The 14,848-nt window shown below is 63.0% G+C and overlaps 1 protein-coding gene across 2 annotated transcripts in view; it reads left to right on the top strand.

The window, feature by feature from the left end:
• The window catches only part of TMEM9 (transmembrane protein 9), a 29,681-nt gene that overhangs the window by 3,790 nt on the left and 11,043 nt on the right, over positions 1-14,848 (top strand). The window contains exon 1 of one of the 2 annotated variants that reach the window (XM_037070572.1): positions 14,740-14,842. The exons of the other annotated variant lie outside the window; for it this stretch is intronic. The gene's annotated coding sequence lies outside the window, so the exon portion shown is untranslated. Of the gene's footprint in view, positions 1-14,739; positions 14,843-14,848 lie in introns of those variants that run through there. 2 annotated transcript variants of the gene reach the window in all.

The raw sequence follows: 14,848 nt of genomic DNA, 5'->3' as shown, positions 1-14,848 counted from the left end.
TGGGCGCTTCCGCTGCCTTTGCCCAGGGAGAAGACAGACGGGGGGCCGAGCCTGCCAACTGCGCTGTGGCCCGGCCACTCTCCGGAGGGTGACGCAGCGTCCCCAGTCTCAGGAGTCAAGCTCCCGATTCCGGCACTCTTCGGCTCTAACGACCCAGCCCCTGGGACACGGGACGTGACTGTCCCAGGGAGAATCCCCAGTTTCCCAGTGGGTCCCAGTAGCCCTGGGCCTCCTTCCGTCAGCCAGTCTGGGTGCTTCTGAACACCAGGTCCAGAGAAGAACCCCCTCTCCCACCCCTCGATGCTCTCAGGCTCTCGCCCCGGAATCCACCTGCCCTGCTCTGAGGCCAGCGAACTATGACGTCTGGGGGATGAGAGTGTCTGAGCCTCTTCCAGCCACCACCGCCATCTCCCACCCACTCATGGCGTTTGTCCATGGTGGCCCAGAGGGAGTGCCCCGAGGAGACCCCTGAACGGGAGGGGAGGGATGTCTCAGAGGGCTCTCCGGCCACCCCACGTCTGGTGCGTCTGGTCCGTGGCCGCGGCTCTCAGTTCCAGCTGCCTGCGTCCTGCCCAAACGGCTCACAGTGGGCTCCCCAGACAGAGCTCTTGGCTGCGCACACACCCTTCCCCGCTGCCCGCCCCTCCACGCCCGCCCGGCAGCATCCCTTCCCCAGCCCCGCGGCGCTGGAGTGCCACGGGGCGCCAGTGGTGTCCTGGAGCGGTCACGGCCACGGCCACTGGGCAGCAGGGAGTCACAGGGAGGGGCAGGACGAGGGCAGCCGCTGGGCACCTGCCTACAGCCACTCCACACGAGTCTCTTAGTTGTCACCTCTGTCACCTGTCATCATTGCCACCAGCTCAGTGCCTCCCACTTGTCACCTCGAGGAGGGAATGCGAACACAGTCCTGCCCGCCAGCCTCCTGCCTGCAGGTCTCCGCTGAGAGGGAGTGGCGCCCGGCCCTGCCAGGGGGGCTGGGGGGTCCTGGGTCAGCTCCTGTCGCTGGCTGGACCCTCGCTTTCCTCAGGAAGGGCCGGTTTGGTGCAAAGTGCGCGATGGATGGGCAAGAGCTCGGCTAGGCTGCAGACCGGGGACTGTGGCATCCACTGGACGGCGGGGGCGGGGTGGGGTGGGCGACAGAAGGGACCCACGTGCCCACGTGGAGACCCTCGGCTCTGCGGAGATGCCCTAGTCCGGGCCCGAGACCTCATTCTGGACGGCTCGTCAGATCTCTGACCTGGTCACCCCAACACCGTTTAAGCCAAGAATGGCCCCGAGAAGCCGAGCCGGAACAGAGGACCGGCTGGATGGCTGAGACCCTCTCCGCCAAGACCCCGCAGTCGTCCCCAGGGGTGACGGGGCGCCCCAGGGCATCACTGGCCACTGGGGATGTCCTGGGTGGGTCTCACCCTCCGCCGGCCTTCTTGGGTGGACAAGTCCCGGAGCACGCGGCCGGCTCCATCTGCGCCTCACCCCCGCCCCAGGTGGGCAGGCGGGGGTGCGGTGCCCACTCACCTGGGCTCACTGCTGACCTCCAGCCTCCGGTCTGCTCCCTCCTCCCTGTCTCCAGCGGCTGCGCCCTGCCCCGCACAAGCCTCCGGAGGGACTGCCGTGCACAGGCGGTGCTGGGGCAGATGTAGGTCACGGCGGCCTTTTTGGGCCCCGCTGCCCCTCCCACTCGCCCCGCCTCCCTCCTCCTCTCGCCCGGGCTTGGCAGGGCCAGGCCCCCCAGAGCTGGTGCCCGGCTGCCCAGAGGTCAGAGATGGGAGGGTCCTGTGGCATTTGGCTCCTCCAACGCCTCGTCTTGCAGGGCTTTGAGCTCGGAAGCAGACGGGCTCAGTTACGCGTGCGCCATGGGCATGGGCCCTCTTAGCTGGGGTGTCGCTTTATCCACAGCTTTCGCTCTCCAGCTAAGCGGATCCCCGGGGCCCAGGACACCACCTGCCACACAGGCAGAAAGCCGCTGTCCCCGTGGGAATCACAACCCAAAGTGTCCCGAAGCAGGCAACACATTTGGGGAGCTAGTCAGCCCCAGACGGGTGAGAGGGCATGACCCCCACAGACTCTGTGGGGCACAGTCCCCCGAAAGGGACCCCGGGGCCATGCGCATCCAGGAGGAGTTCCTGGAGGAGGGGAGCTTTCTTGGGACAGGGAGGGTGACCCAGCCAGGTAGGCAGATGGTTGGCTGTGTGGAAGGAAGGTGGGGACTGAGGACAAGCTGTCTGGTGACAGATCTTCCTAATGAGAGCGAAGACCAGGTGGGGTCTGCAAGGAGCTGAGATGCCAAGGCCGCCTGCTCTGCGCCCTGCTCGGCCCTTACGGGCGGAGACCTGGCTGTTTCCCACACACACCAGGCTTGATGGAGGCCTCAAATAAAGTAAAATGGGGTCAGCACTGCCTTCGGGGGTGCCCTGGAGAAGCCCCCGTCCTCGTGAGCACAGAGCCACGTGGGAGGGCTCGGGGGAGAGGCGGGCGCACGTGGACAGGGGTGTCCCTGAGCGCTGCTCACTCTGCGTGACAGAGACAGGTGTCCCACCTGCCCCAGCGCCTGCCCTGCGTCAGGCCCTGGGGTACAAAGGTGGCCAAATCACGGCCCCTCTTAGAGCTTACAGCTCATGGGGCAGACCAATGTCAAACGGTCAGCCACACACTGTCACTCATGCTCTGAGGGACCAAGAGACAGTGGGGAGCTGAGGGGGCTGGGGTAGGCAGGGTGGGTGAGTTTGCCCAGGTGAGCTTTGGAAGCCACCTGGAAAGTTATATCTCCATGCTAAGGCCTCAGGGGGCCATTTCGTCCAGAGGGGTAACTGGGTGCAACCCGCACTTCGAAAGCTCACTGGGGTGCAGGGCGGAAAGGGAGCTGGAAGGGGTGGGAGAGAGAGGCAGCTCCCAGCAGGGCGGTCCTGTAGCCCCCCACTGGTCTTTCTCACAGTGGGGCTCTGGGCTGCGGGGGCGTCCTGAGCCCCAGGATGACATGGGCCCTCCCACACTACAGGTGCCCCGCTAGGCCCCAGGGTGCTGGTGTGTCTCCCCTGAAGCCTGGAAGTGGCCCGCAGACTGCACGGGGGTGCCTGTTCTCTGGTCCCGCACCACACTGGGGTCCCGCTCTTTGCCGTAGATGGAAGTTTCCGGACTCTAGGAACTGCGATGAGTCAAACGGGTCTCACGTGACTCTGCCCTCTGTCCACCCTCGGTGACACGCAGTGCCCCGTGTGTGAAGGTGGCACCTCCAGTTGGGTGACGGGCCCTGGGTTGGATGCCAGGGCTGCTCCTGGGACGGACAGCAGGTTCGGGGGGGTGGAAGGGGGTGCCCGGCCTTTTTCGGAAATCTCCAGGCCGCCACTCGAGCCGCGACAGCTGTCCTGACTGCCCTCCAGTGATCTGTCTCCCGGGCCCAGACTGGACACGGCCGTGGCATTTACTCGCCGCCTCTCCCCACCGCACAACCTCGTCACACCTCCTAGTAGGAGTTTCCTCTGGGAGAGAGAGGAGCAAGTCCTGCCCACCTGGGGCGCTGAAGGCAGGGACTTGCTCTGGGGCCGCTGGTTCCCAGGGGCCAGCAGCGACCAGGACCCCGGGGAAGACGCGGCCCCCGCCTCCGGTGTGAGGGCAGAGTGTCTCCTTCCTCCGGCTCAGCTCTTCTCCCTCGGGCACCAGCTTCTCAGATTCCCAGCAGCCACACACAGCTGGCGGCAAAGATCAGGATGAAACCCCATCCCTGCCCTCGGCCCGGCCTCGGGGCACCACGCCAGAGCGGGCATCGCCGGGGAGCCCGGGCTGAGGGCTGGGTGGGGGCTGGGCAGGGGCCGTGGGCGCTTCTCGGACTCTGGAGGCCGGGCCCTGGGGGAGGAGCGCTGACCCTCGGGCTCCTGCCGAAACAACTCAAGGACAGGACCCTCCCTGAGGGCCTCCTCTGCTGGGGAACGGCTTTTCCACAGGGGCCGCAGCCGCACAGCCCCAGTCCTCGGGGATGGGGGCTCCCTGAGACTGGAGAGCCCTGGTGCCCACAGCGAATGGTCCAGGTCCCCGCTGAATGGCGTCTGCCATCGCGCGGTTTGCGAGGGCCACCCTCTCTCTGCAGCGATTAGGGACGGGGACTGGTGCGCACTCAGCCCTGGGTGACTCAGCTGGGCCCTTGGTGACACTGTGTCATTGAACAGTGTCCTTTACTGCTTGCACTGGGCTGTCGGGTGGTGTCCGGGCCCACCTCCACCTCACCGACTCCTGGTCACTGGGCTGGAAGCTTCTGTGACTACAGGACTGAGTGGCTCTGTCTCATCCGTATATTTGTTCACAGGTTCTGTCCCCAACTTGAAATGCAAACCCCATGGGGAGAGAGATTCCGTTTTGTTCCCTGGGTTGAGGACTCACTGTGTCCCCGACTCTAACTTGGGGGCAGGATGGAGTTTCCCCACCACCCCCAGGCATGTTCAGAGACGGCTGTGTCACTGAGGTTCTGTCTCTATGTGACATGACGGAAGGGAGAGGTCCCCAACATGTAAAAGGGACAACGAGGCCTGGGACGCGGAGCTCACACAGCCCACTGGAGGCAGCTGTTGGAAGTGTCACGGCTTGTCGTCAAAGTGGGGGCTGAGGCTGAGGGTCAACAGGTAGAACAGACAGAAGGACGCGTGAACTCCAGGGCCACCGGACAGTCACGCAGACTGCCTGTCCCCCAGCTCCTCGCGGAGAGCGAGTCGGTTAACATCTGCAGACAGGAGGGAACGGCGGCCAACAGCTACACTGACCCCTTCCCATGGGTTTCGGTTCAGAAAGAGCAGTCCGGGGTGCAGCTACCCCACCAGGATTTGAGGGGCAAAGTGCCTGGAAGTCCGCCCCATAGAGAAGTATCCTCACGACACAGACACCAGAGCAGCCTTCGGATGCGCCACCGAGCAGAAGGGGACAATGGCCTCTCGTCCTTCTCTGTGACAGCTGTTTGCTCGGTGTCCCCAATGGGGGTGCAGGCGCCACACCCGCCAGGACTTCTGGTCCCAGACAAACGTCCCCTCTGTGACCTCCCCCAAATGTTCGCTCTACAACGGAGTCCCACCCATTTGATTTCCCAACATGGCTCCAAGTGAACATTCGTTTCTTTTCCGAAGATTGAATTCCACATTCCGGGAGGTATGCGCAGTGGTCAGATTCCAGCGAGTGACGGAACGGTCAGGCGGGCGTGGAGACCTTTACCAGCAAAATAGCTGAGAGCCCTGATCGGGTGCCAGGCCCCGTGCTGGGCGGGAGCCAGAGAACCCTTTCAATCCCACAGCCCTGGGGTGAGGCAGGGCTCCTGCCTGCATCCTGCAGAGAGGTAGCCTCACACAGTGACAGGTGAAGTGACATTAGGTCACAGGGCCACCCTGACGGTGGCAGAACTGGACGTGGGGTCAGGCAGACAGGTCGGTTTGCTCAGAGACACCCAGAACCTGGGTGTCTCTCATTTGTAAAACAAGAGAGAACTCGTCCAGCTGACTGAAGCTCTGTCCCCTGTCCCCTGGGAACTGAGTGTCCTCCTGGGCAGCCAGGGAGACAGAGGGGCCAGAGAGAAGGGAGAGAGAAAGGGACAAAGGGAAAGACTCCTCCAAGGAGAGAGAGAGAGAAAAGAAAGAGAAAGAAAGAAAGAAAGGAAGGAAGGAAGGAAGGAAGGAAGGAAGGAAGGAGGGAGGGAGGGAGGAAAAGAGGGAAAGAGAGAGAGAAACAGGAAGAGAAAAAGGGAGGGAGGGAGGGAGGGGCCCACTAGGAAACCTCTGTTAACACCAGGCTCGCAGCAGGGTGACAAGCCCTGCGGGTGTGTGTGAGCTCAGTGACACCTTCCAAAGGCTCAGCCAGCATCAACAAGAGATCTCAGGACCCAGGGTGTGTGCCCCCCCGGCTCCCACTTCCCTTTCCCTGAAGCTCCCACACATTCCAGCTCCCCGCAGTTAATTCTGGAAAATGCCCCCAGTAGGCAGTGCCCGGCCTCCACCAGAGACCTCTGGTCCCAGGGGCCACCTGTCAGCCGGTCGTTAGTTAGACGCCCAGGGAGATTGACAGGGGCGGCTGGGTCTCATTAAAGTCCGAGGCGGAAAAGGGCTTTGCTGTCTAGTGACCGGTGGCCCTGGGGGAGCTCGATCAGGGACCTGTTGACAGGCCTCCAGTGTGGCGGCTCCAGGGGACCGGGGACCCGGACACCTGGGGCCACTCCTGGGCCAGTCTGTGTCCGTCCTGGAGGGCAGCTGCTGCCATGGGCCCGTCATGCTCTCCAGGGTCACCCTCTGTCCCCCACGGTGCTTCCCCGGGGGACACGGGAATGCTGTCACAGCCACCTCTCTGCAGCCTGGCCCTGGGTTACCTCTCTGCGGGAGGCTGGGCTAGCCTCAGCTTATTCACAAACACCCCAGCGACGGAACATGGCCCTGACCTTGTGCGTAGGTAGCATGAGGACTTAAAGGAAGGAGAATCGCCACTTCCTGAGATCCGTTGACACTGAACTTGGGCTAAAAAGATGGAGACCACAGGCCAAGGACAAATGAAATCAGGGGGAACTTGGTGGAAACGACCTGTTACTTCCTGCTCTACCCCTGATGGACATGTGTGGCCGTCTACGTAGAAGGAGAGTCGGGTGGGGGTGAGGGGTGGTCTGCTCTGGGATTTGCAAATACACAGATAATCCAGAATATGATTAGCCACAGCTGTCTGCCCTCCCCGATGGTCTCTGTCCCTGTCTCCTCACCAGGGACAGCCCCCGCAGGGCAGCCGGCAAAGCCGCTAACAGCCTGGGCAGCTCATGAAACACTAGACCTGCGAGGTGCTAAGTCTCCCCATCCCGCCAAGGGCGCCCGCCCGCAGGCTCTCCAGCGGGGCAGGCATGCCGCTTGTTCTGACATTGGCCTTGGTGGGCAAGGAGCTGAAGGCCGGTGCCCCGGGCTGAGATGGACGCCTGCTCCACTCGCCATCCTGCCTGCCGCGGACTGCCCATCAGTCGCATCTCCTAGCCACGGGCTTGTGGCCTAGTCTCCAGTTTCTAAAACACCCGTTTTCTCATTTGCAACAGGGGGTGATGATGCGGGCAGGTTGGACGCTGGGGCAGGCAGGCCCAGCTGACACACCGAGTCCCCGCCTGGAGGCCGGGGGCCTGGGGGACTTGGGCAGAGGGCAGGTGGGGGATGCCGTTGGAGAAGCGAGGAGTCTGCTGCCACCACCAAGGTCACACTCCCCGGGGCACCAGGAACTCCGTCCTCAGAGTGGATCCCTTCCCTCCTGCCTCGTCGTTCCTCCCCGAGGCCTGACCTGGGGACAAAACATTCTCCTGCTGCCCAGTGGGTCCCCCAGAGCTTTGTCCAGTCGATGGCCTCCTTGGCCGTCCCTGAGCCTGGCGGTGAGGGCACCCAACTTGTGTCTTTTCTCAAGCGAGCACCCTCATTCACTGTTTGTCGAAGGCCCTCCTCTGCCAGGAAGTCCTCGGGACTCACTGGCCTCCTCCTGCCCCTCCACCAGCTATCTTGGAGGCTGGCCAGGGCTTGGCCCAGGTCTGGTCCCCTGCCCCCTGGCCCCTGTCCACTCACACGGCCCTGGGAGCTCCCCAGGACATGGGATCCTTCGGGCGGAGACCTGAGCCCCCATCCCACATTCTCAGGTGACTCCGTGGGGGGCAGGATGGGGTCGGACGTCAGCCTCGGAACCCAGGGCGCCGGCCTTCAGCTCCTCACCCACCAAGGCCAACGTCAGAACGGACGGCAGGCCTGCCCCGCTGGAGGGCCTTCGGGCGGGCGCCCTTGGCGGGTTGGGGAGGACTTAGCACCTCGCAGGTCTGGTGTTTCATGAGCTGCCCAGGCTGTTAGCAACTTTGCTGGCTGCCCTGCGGGGGCTGTCCCTGGTGAGGAGAGAGGGACGGAGACCAGTGTGGAGGGCGGCCAGCAGCCCCCGGCAGGGAGTCAGGGGACCTGGGCGTCGACGGGGATCCGGACCTGTCGGCCCGTGCCTCAAGGACCCCAGGAGGAGAGGCCAGAGGCAAATGGCCAGGAACGCAAAGGGAGCGATGTACTTGTTTGCAATCTATTTTTACTGTCCCGTCCACATGGTCTTCTTGTGACCCGGGCCTGACCAGGCGGCCAGGCAGGCTCGTTCCAGGGGCCCCCCGAGAGAATTTCTCAGAGGTTACCCCCTCGAAGGCACGGAAGCCTGTAATCCAGAGCACAGCTCACAGCCACAGGCCTGGCGCTCCCAGTGGGCTGACCGGCTGCTGCTGTCTAGCCCCAGGCTCCGTGTGCGGGGCCCCCCCGGCTGTGGTCTGATTTTGTAAATAAAGTTTTCCTGGGAACAGCCCCATCACAGCTGCTGGGTTAGTGGCCTTTAGTTAGGGCGTGCGGTGGAGCCCGCACGGGTGCCCACAGCGGGGGGCACCCCCAAACCCCGACCCCCGCTGCCCCAGCTAAGGAGACGTCGCATCACGCAGCATGGCTTCGCCAGTGGGGGCCACGGGCTTTGGAAGGAGGAGATGCCCGCTCACCCTTGGGAGAAAGGCCCAACTCCCGGGTCCTGGTTTTGCCGGGGTGTGGAGGCTGCGGGGGGAAGGACGGGCTCCACGAGCCGCGGAGAGACCCGGAGCTGACTCCAGCCACCAGTGGCGTGGCCGGGGGGCAGCCATGACCCCATCGGGCCCTGTTTCTGTCCTTGTTACACAAGGGCTCCAGCTCAGAGCTATGCCCGCCTCCCTCTCTGGTCAGCAGACTGACCCTAGCTCTGCCGGCAGCCATCTGGACAGAAGTCACGCCCTGACGCGGGGCCTTCCTCCCAGCCCCGCTTCCCTGGGACAACCCCAAAGCACCCCCCCCCCATTGCTCCTGCGGGCCTCCCAACCTCCTGACAGAGCAATCAGGTGGGTTTCCTTCAAGTCACGTATAGACGTTTTAAAAAAATAAACTTTGCGCCTACCCAGCGTGGCCCAGTTGGTTGCAACCTCACCCCATGACTGAAAGGTTTGGGTCTGCTTCTGTTCGGGGCGCCTACAGGAGACCACCGGTCAATGTTCCCCTCTCACATCGATGCTTGTTCCCCTCCCCTCCTGTCTCTCTAGCAGCAATGAAAAAACGTGCTCGGGTGAGAAGAAATATACATCAAGAATGAGCTTTGTGCTCCTGGGTGAGCGGATCCGCACCCGAGAGGGCGTGAGCTCCTCGGACAGAAGGGGCCTCTCCACTTCAGCCCCGTGTCCGCCTCCCGAACACCCCCTGGGGTTTCTCGTTTGCCCTTCAGAGGAGGGCTTCCTTTAACCCACTGTCCGGGTGGGAACACCGAGGTGCAGAGAGAGGTTGTGACCTTGTACCGGATGGGGTGGGGTGCGTGGCAGCTCCGGAACCAGCCGGCCACCGGCAGCCCCCACGGCTCAGGCCCTCCAGGGCCCAGGGCCCGGAGCCTAGAGCCTCCCAAGCCACCAGGCCCTCTGGCTCCGAGGGCCGCGTGTGCGACGTGAGCGTGAAGCGAGCGTGTGTGAAAACTGGATTAGTGTTTCTGCTCTGCTGTGTCTCCTGGGATCCGCAGGACCTGGGCGGCTGGCGAGGACACCAGCGGTGACCTCAGGGCTCAGCCGGCGCCTGGGGCCCAGTGGCCAGGACACTGCCGTGGTGGCCCGGCTCACTTTCTTCGGCCTTAGGCTTCTCACCCGGCCCGGGCAGGGGCCCAAGTTCTGAGGCCCGGGATGTCCTCAGGAGGTCCATCCCAAGTCCTTCCTCAGCCCTGCTCCTCAGGAAGGTGAGGAGACCCCCTCCCCAGCAGGTTTCTCCCCCTGGCTCAGCCCTGTCTGGGTGGGCAGCCAGCTGGAGGGCGGAGGCCCCGGGAGATGGGCCACGTTTCTGCCCCCGGGGTTTTTGCCTCAGGAGGGAATCTGAGCTGCCCCTGTTTCTCTACAACAAGCCTGTCGCCTGGTGGGGTAATCTCCCTGTTTCTCAGATGACAGCTGCTGGCCTGAGTCAGAGATGTCCTCACCCTGAGGGCGCTGCCTCCCCCAGGGGGTCTAGACCGGGGTGAGTGGTGGGCAGGCCAGGCACCGTGGCTGGGAGCATGAGGCCAAGGGCAAGTGGGGCCAGGGGGCTGCCTCCGGGCCTACAAGCCCCCCTCCTGGGCTGGCCCCCTCCTGGACCGGCCCCACCCGGGTTGGCCCCTCGCACCGCGCTTGTCCTCTGCGTGGAACTGCGGGGCAAACATTTACCCTTTCCATTTCTGCACGGGTTCAGTGACCTGCGGCCGGCGCAGGGCTGGACACCCCGCGGCCACCTGACGCCTCTTTGTCAGCTCGCACGTCCGTCCGCGTGTCCGGCTGCCAGCAGAGTCATGTTCTCGGCCCTGTTGGAATTTTCACCATGCACTTAGGACAAGTGGGTGACGTGCTGCTAGTAAAAACATCGGTGTCTGAGGGCGGCGTCTCTCCCCCTCAAGGACCAACTGGCGTGGAGTGAGGACCGCTCCTCGGAGTGTCGGACCCTGGCTCTGACTCCCGAGCTCTGCCAGGCTGTCCCCAGCCAGACGGGCAGGACGACCTTGGACTGTCCCCCCCGGGCAGCCTGACCTGTCTTCCCGAGGGGCATGCAGGACCCTGGTCCCGCCGTGGGCTGTGTCTAGCCCCGGTGACTCAGTTCCTTCTGGGCCACAGTGAACCGTCCTCAGAGCAGCCTGCCCTGACCACACGGCCGGCGGGGGCCTCCTGGCTGCCTCCGTGCACCTCTAGTCAGAAGGCGGAGACTGCTGGAGGCCTGTACCCTCCCTCCAATGTGGGGGCTGCCCAGGGAGGGCCCCTGGAGGCAGCCTGGCCTGGACCGGCCCCCCGGGGCCACCTTGTGTTTCCTTAGACCACAGGCGGCAAACACAAGGCCCGCGGGTCCAATCCGGCCCTCCACCTTGTCTTATCCGGCCCAGAACCTTGTGTCTACCCAGTGGCGGTGCCCACTGAGCTCCTTGCCCCTAGTTAAGGAGTAGTTGCATTTACACAGTCCTAAAATCACATTTGGCCCTTGAAGGGAACCGTGAGGCTGAGGTGGCCCCCTGGTGACCACAAGTCTGACAGCCCTGCCCTAGAGGATCTCGAGGAAGGTGGCCGGAGACGTTGGAGACCAGGGCTGAGCCCCCATCTGCAGCGGCTGGGAAACCCCTGCTGAGGGGTTTCCGGAAGCAGGAGCCCCGGACGTCAGGGCACAGCAGTGGCACAGCGCTCCGGAGTCCTGGGTCCGCGGTGTGCACGGTGTGGGGTGGGGGTGGGGCACTCTGGTGTCGTCCCCTCCGGGCTCCTCTGCAGATAAGAACTGGCTACATGCCTGTCTAGGTCGCCGTAGGCTGGCCGTCCCCCAGGCCCTCTCCGTGTTTGTGACAAGGACAGCAGCACAGCCTTCTCCAGAGCCCCTGGGCACACCCGGGCACGGCCAGGGTCCCAGTTTGGAGAACACAGAGCTGGGTCCTTCCCCGGCTTTGCGCTCTGACCAGCCGGGGATTCTGGGCAGGCGTGACCCCCTCAGGGCCTTCCCTTTGTGCCCTCGACGGCTCCCACACTCCCTGCCTCCCGGTGGACACGTTCTCGTGGGCAGCCGATGTGCCCCTGTCCTGGGCGTGGCCTGCAGCAGTGATCACGCAGAAGATGGCAGGGGGATCCAAGGTCACTCCCAAGATGAGTGCCCATCCCTGCCCGCCTGCCCGCTCGGACCCTCGCTGCCTCTCTCTCTCCGTCTGTGTGTCAGGCCCGTCTCTGCAGAGCGAGGCTCCAGGTTATGGACCAGCTGCCCCTGCAATGACCCACACGGCCTTGCTCTGAGACAGACCAGCAGACGGAGGCTGTCCATCCGCATGGGGTCCCACCAGAACCCCGGCTGAGCCGGGTCCCGAGTGCGGCAGACAGGCCGCAGCCCCGGGGACCCGAGAGTCCTGGCAGGAGCCACGGCTCCACCACTCAGACGGGGAGATGACCAGTGTTTGCTGGTTAAGCCACTGAGTGTGGAGTAATGGTGTGGGACCCAGCAGGCAGCTGTGCGTCTGTCCCGCAGCAGCCGGGCCCTGCCCTGGCCCTGCGCCTCCCTCCAGTCTCCTCCCAAACACCCTCCAGCCTCACCGACCTCCTTCCTAGCCTCCTCCGTGTCCAGACACCTTCCACTCGAGCATCCGCACGCTGGCCTCCCACCAGTCTAAACATACCTGAGCCAGTGCCGGGCTGGCTCCTCCGGGTCATGCTGCTGGAACTACAAAGGTCACCTCGCCCGGTCGCCTCCTCGGAGCCCCTGCCCTGTGTCCACACAGCCATCGCCCCTTCCTTCCACAGGCTGTGGGTTTCATGGAGTTGTCCACTTCCCCCCCCAGACCCAGAGCTCCGGAGGGCGGGGACCTGGTTGGCTGTTCTCCAGCCGGGCCCTGCAGGTGCTCCAGGTGCAGGTGCCGAGTGGGCTGGGAAGGTCCGTCCTAATGCTGACCAGCTCAGGTGTCCGAGCCAAATTGGTCATTGTAAGTGGACCAGATCGATAACTATGTTCCTTAGTCCTGTGATTCTAGCCTTTTGGGGTGTGTTAAGCTGGATGGCCCGAAAACCCCCTCCCCCGGTTTCTGTAGCAGTCACCATGCCCTCGTTCCAGTGCCAGGCAGGTGACCCACCCTTCAGGTGGCCACTCAGGAACCCAGAGTTCATCTATCATGTGCCTTCTCCATCCCTAGGATGTCACCTCCCCCTGTCTCCATCAGCCCAAGGGGACAGAGCGTGGAGAAATGCATGCTGGGACATTGTACCAGCCAGGTCCGCAATGGTGCACATCAGTTTCTGTCCTGTTCCCCTAGAAATGACAGCGTGCTGGGGCTGCAAGGGAGGCTGGGACGTGCCATCGAGGTGACAACGGATTCCGATGAACAGGTCAAGTTCTCTGCTGCAATGAGTAGCTGGCTTAGAATTGTGGAGTTTTTCACGTCTTGCCTGAGGGTTTGTGGTTCCAAGTCCCGACTGAGAAGCACCGTGGCCTGGAGAGGCTCCCAACCAAGAGAAGATGAGACAGGATGTCCCCCGAGGAGGAGGACACAAAGAAGGCACAGCTAGTGGAGGGGGCAGCCGCTGGGACCCCAGAGGCAGGTCAGTTAGCCAGGACATCTAATAAAGAACACCACAGCGCGGTGAAAACCGCAGACCCAAAGATAGGACAGGTCGGGGGGCGGTTGCTCACATTAAGTGGGCAGCGACTGAGAATCTAAGATGATCTTATTTTTCCGATAACTCTACGTCTGAATGTCCGTGAAAGTGGGGTTAGTTTTCCGATCCCCTCAAATGTTTATCGTTTCATGTTGATTATGCTCCGGTCTCGCGTGCTATTTTCTTCCAGCGGACATGAGGCCTGGGGGTGCAGACCAGCCACCCCCAGGCTTCCCTGCCCCACCCACGCGGGCGGGGGGCGGGGAGCTGCGGCCTCGTCTGCACTTCCGGTCCTGGTACCCGAGCTCAGTACTCACTCCCCGAGCGGCGGGACACGGGACGAGGCCCGCGTTCTCCTCGTGGGAAACGGCAGGGTGGTGCCTTCTCCTGGAAGGCACCCCGAACACTGACCCCCACAGGATTCACGTTGGTCCAGCAGCCAGCCTGGCGAGACGTCTGTTTGTCCTCACCTTCTATTGCAGTCGGAACCCAGAGCCAGGAAGCCCGCGAGCCATGTCTCCTGTGGCCACCAGAGGGCAGTGCGGGCTGCTCACGACAATGACATTGACCCACTTCCGAGGTTTCCGAGTTCGTCTGGTTCAGAACGTGTGTGACCACCTCAGAGCAGCGGTTGTCAATGTTTTGCATCTCATACACCGATGAGTAAAAAGATGCTTTTTAAAGATCTGATGAAAAAAACAGGTGTAATTTTGATCCACACCACGCAGCTATTGTTGGGACCACAATCTGAGGGGAAAGAGGCCGGTGCCTAAACCGGCAGGCGCGACACGGGGCATGGATCCCGCATGCCGGCTGAAAATCGCCGCCTTAAAGGATTTCTTTAAAGCGGATTTATTTACTTTTCATTTGACAGTTCATGAAAATCCCCTCCCTCCAACCAGCGATATAAAATGATGCTCTGACCGTGGCGCTGCTTGTGACCAGGCAGGTACAACGACCTGCCACCCCGCTCCGTGTCCACCATCGTGCCTACCTCTCCCCCTCCCTCCATCTACAAACCCCCATCTTCGTAAAGCATCTTTTGACCTTAGATGCCGCGTCTTGGAGACTTTTGTCCACCACGTTGTCCCTTCTTGGCGACAGGAGTCTGTGGACGACAAGTGGTCTGCTCGCAAGACCGTGGCACGACCCTGAAACCCGGAGACGTGACGGGGGCGGAATATCCCGGTGGGAGGGCGGCCGGGCATAGCCAAGGTCGAGGCCATGCTGGCCGGCCAAGGTCCCCAAAGCCTGCCTCGGCTCTCCCTGCGGGGGCTGGCTCAGATCCCCCAAACCCCTAAATAGCATTTCCAGACCCTGAGGACAAAGCCCTCGCACCCATTTTTCTTGCTATTGCCATATTTGCTGGCTTATTTGTACAAGGTGCTTTCTCTTGAAAACAGTAAGGCGGAGCCAGCTTAGCCCCTCCCTGAACCCGGAATTTTATAATCCGAGTGTCCATGGGCTGCTTCTCGAAGGGCCCGCGAGGGCCGGACCCCTTCTACCACTCGTTGGGAAGGCCGACGCTCCCTTTTCTCGTCCGCTCCGGGTTGGAAAATGCCCGCTGTCACTTGCGCGGAGTCTCCGCACCCGGGCAAAGGCGGGCCTTGTTGCCTGGACGACAGCGCCATCCGCTGAGGGGCTGGGGCGGCAGCCAATGGAAGCCTGGAGGGGCGGGGCCAGCCGGGTCTCGCGCGGCCACTGCTGGGTTGGCAGGTGAGA

The sequence above is a fragment of the Sturnira hondurensis genome, unplaced genomic scaffold, assembly GCF_014824575.4.
Source record: "Sturnira hondurensis isolate 20B ecotype Veracruz unplaced genomic scaffold, ASM1482457v3 Scaffold0018805, whole genome shotgun sequence".
Classification (NCBI taxonomy): Eukaryota; Metazoa; Chordata; class Mammalia; order Chiroptera; family Phyllostomidae; genus Sturnira; species Sturnira hondurensis.
The sequence above is the reverse complement of the archived record's forward strand: the minus strand, read 5'-3'. Positions and strand labels throughout refer to the sequence as shown.